Genomic DNA, 4,086 nt, shown 5'->3' on the forward strand with positions numbered 1-4,086 from the left:
TACAAGTGAGTCCGGATTGGTAATTGGCAATGGCACCAGATTTCTATACAAGAGGTCAGATACATAAGAAATATGAAATTGATCTCTTTATTGAGGAATACAAACTGTAGGATTCTAATAATGTGTGATTAAATAATAATTCAGTAGTAATTCCCAGTGTGTGAAAAATTAACTGTTATTTTATCCTTTCCTAGTAGTCTTCTCAACCAAATGGACTCAGGAAATTTTACAGAAATTACAGAATTTCATCTTAAGGGATTTTCAGAGGAACCAGAACTTCATCCCTTCATATTTGAGATTTTCCTTTCCATGTACCTTATCACTGTGCTTGGAAACCTTCTCATCATCCTGGCTGTCAGCTCAGACTTTCACCTACACGCGCCCATGTATTTCTTCCTCTTCAACCTGTCCTTTGTAGACATCTGTTTTACATCCAACACTGTTCCCAAGATGCTGGTGAACAGACACATAGCAAAACCATTACCTAGGAAGGATGCATTGGCCAGATGTATTTTTCCATTCTCTTTGCAGGACTAGACATATTTCTTCTGACTGTGATGGCCTATGAACGCTTTGTAGCGATTTGCCACCCCCTGCACTACATGGCTATTATGAACCCTTGACTTTGTAAATTGCTGGTTCTGGTGTCATGGTTCATGGGTATTCTGCATTCTTTGTTAGAAAGCTTAATGATCTTGCGGCTGGCCTTCTGTACAGATTTGAAAATCCCTCATTTTTGGTGAACTCAATCAGATGGTTCACCATTCCTGTTCTGACATTTTTCTTAACAACGTGGTGATGTATTCATCATCTGTATTGTTGGCCGGTGGTCTTTTTGCTGGGATCCTTTACTCTTACTCTAAGATTATTTCTTCCATACACAGAATTTCATCAGCTCAGGGGAAATATAAAGCATTTTCCACCTGTGCATCTCACCTCTCAGTTGTTTTTTATCCTATTGTACAGCCCTTGGAGTCTACCTTACCTCAGCTTTTACCCATAATCCACAACCAAGTACAACAGCCTCAGTGATGTACACAGTGGTCACACCCACGCTGAACCCTTTTATCTACAGTCTCAGAAACAAAGACATCAAGGGAGCTCTGAAAAGGATCTTTGGAACAGACTTTATAAGTGGCCCAAATGTTCTAGGAATATCCAGTAATATCAGGCTCAAAGGCTGAGTCAAATGTGGCAACTTGATTCTACTGTGGAAGTAGAACTCGTCTTTTCATTTCCAAGTTGTTCAACTCTTTGTAAAATCTGTTTTAAAGTTTACTTTGGTTTATTTGTGATGTCTCTGATATTCAGTGTGTTTTCTCCTTTGCATTTTTATACACTACGAAGGTTGTTGAACTTAAATCTTTAACATTAATTTTCTCAAGCTAAATATATCATTCTAAGTATTTTTCATTTATTTGACTAAAAGAGCAGTCATGAATTATACGAACCCTACAAAAAAACCTATGCATATAAATATACATTATAGGATAATCTGAGTCCAATGTTTTTCACTTTTGCAGTATTAATCTATGTATACTGATCCCTTAAAATGCTTCCTGGTTATACAGACTTTGAACATTCTGGCTATTGGAGCTGGTCATGGGTTTGTTTCATGTTGTTTTCCGAAAAAGGGCACAGGAACAATTGACTAAGAAAGAGGACCTTTATAAGCAAGAAAACAATCTCAATTGGAAAGTTTATCTGCTAACCAGTTTCTGAAAACGGCTAGAGGGCAAGCTACAAAAATAGAAAGTGGGGTCAGAATTAGGATATGGTAACAATTTACACATACTTAGTAGTTTTTGAAGAATACCATGCATATTTATTAGGGGAAACCTTGGGTATGCATGGATGAGGAATGGAAAATAGACATACCTTGCAAGTACAGAAATAATAGAAAAACCTTGTAAGGAGGTGCCAAAGAGATAGTATAGTGGGTCAGGCACTTGCTTGTGAGTGGCTAACCCACATTCAATTCCCTGCACTCCATATGTTAACCTGAGCACCACCAGAAGTGATCCCTGAACCAGACCCAGAAATAAGTCCTGAGCACCACCAGGTGTAGTCAAAAAACAAAACAAAGAAAGGAAGAAAACAAAACGTTAAACAACTGGACAGGCCAAGTCAGTGAGCTAGAGTACTACCTTGAAACAGCACAGTCAGAGAGAGACAGATGTATATACTTCTATGTATATAGATAGATAAATAGACATAGATACCTGAGAGATTAATAGATATAGAGATGATATCATATAAATGATACATAATATATGAATAGACTTAGATGAGATGATAGATGTATGACAAATAATAGTTGGTAGATAGATGTTTGATAGCTGTATCATCTACATAAAATCACGTGTATATACCAATATAAAGGGACAGAGCATTCCATGCAGCAGCATAGGAACATGCATTTTCTCATATGCACATAAGACATCCTCCAGAATGCATCATTCTGATACAGCAAGACTTGAATGGTGGAGTGCAAGTGAATTTAGTTGGTCACTTTATATCTTGCCCTTGGGATAGGTAGTAAATAAAAATAGATATTGGATGGCTGGCAGTGGAATGTGGCAATGAATAAAAAGAAGCCCCCAGGATCACTCCTCCATATGCTCAGGGAGACTGCATGATTGGGTGGAGCTCATGCACAACTAGATAGACAGCATATGCAGGCAGGGACAGATACTGAGCACAGGTGTCTTACTCACTTGCACTGTGACCGTGACTGGAGGGGGAGGAAATACAGGAGGACAAGAACTGCTGGGGTGCAGTTTTAGAGAGGCCCAACAAAGGTATAGAGCACAGGGTCTTGCACACAGCATTTGGTAGCAAGCTAGAGACTCAAAAATGCCAGGACAAGACGTCAGGGAAGCATTGCAGTACACAGTACAGTCTGGGAGAAAAAACAGGGACAAGATTTCAGACTAGGAAACATGCTGAACAGAGGCCAGTGCAAGGACAAGGCCCAGTCATTATATTCTGAAGGTGAGTGGAACACAGGGGACAGGCCCAGAAGGTCATACATGGGAACAGGGCAGTGCCTCCGAATGAATGAGTGACATTTCACACATGTAAAGGAGAGGGAGGTCTGGACATTTGGGAGGGTCATGGACCTATCTACTTAAACTGTACAATAAACTAACTTCTTAATTGATGCCAGTGGGGATTCCTGGGTGACTTATATGATGTGTGGAGGAGAGAAGAAGCAGCCTTGAGAAGGAAATCTTTGGCTTTTTCTCTGCCTCTGCTACCCCAGAAATGACTGGGGAGCTCTTGGACTGATAAGAGTGTGCTGTGAGCCTTGCTCCACGCAGGAAAGAACAGCCTGTTCTAGACCCTACCCAGGCCTTTCAGGTCCATCGCTTTGCCTCAAGAGACAAACAGTGAAGTAAAAACAAGTTTTATTTGGAAGTTTTGAGGTGTGTGTGTGGGGGGGGGGAGAGATAGAGAGAGAGAGAGAGAGAGAGAGAGAGAGAGAGAGAGAGAGAGACCATATATAAGAGAGAACCCAGGCTTCTCCAGGGTGCAGAGGGTGTCCCAGGTACACATCCCAGTGTTAAGCATGAAAGTACAGATCTTAGAGGGGAGATGGAAGTGACATGGGCTTGGGGAACCTGGGCAACACATGTGCTCAAAAAGTACATGCACTCTCTCTCTCTTTTTTTGCACTCTCTCTTTGTTCAAGTTTTCCTATATGGGGTTTCTCCCAACCTGCCCCACAAGGGGCTATCTACTTAGGTAAAAGTCCATTATTAGGAAAATTTGGACCAGCTGATGGTCTTCTTTTTTTTTCTCATTAAACTTTATTTTTAATGGGTCTCAAAATTCTGTGACAGATATTTGGTCAAGTTTTTTTCCATTAAAAAGTATTGAATTTTAAAACTAATAACTTAAACTTCCACACACACACAAATAGTTCACAAAACATTTTTCTTTCCTTCGGAAGGCTTTATAGTGCATTGTTATCATTAACCAGTCTTTTACTATTACACTTAAGTGGCCAATTGAGACAAACACTTCTGAGACCGTTTTTCCACCACTGATTAAGACTGGGGTGGCAAGTACTGGGGATAATAT

General features: G+C 40.1%; 1 pseudogene; it reads left to right on the forward strand.

Moving 5' to 3' along the window:
* The first annotated feature begins 210 nt into the window (after window positions 1–210).
* On the forward strand, window positions 211–1,032 carry LOC130023716 (olfactory receptor 7A10-like; annotated as a pseudogene).
* Window positions 1,033–4,086: the final 3,054 nt, after the last annotated feature.

The sequence above is a fragment of the Sorex fumeus genome, unplaced genomic scaffold, assembly GCF_029834395.1.
Source record: "Sorex fumeus unplaced genomic scaffold, SorFum_2.1 ptg000024l, whole genome shotgun sequence".
Taxonomy (NCBI): domain Eukaryota; kingdom Metazoa; phylum Chordata; class Mammalia; order Eulipotyphla; family Soricidae; genus Sorex; species Sorex fumeus.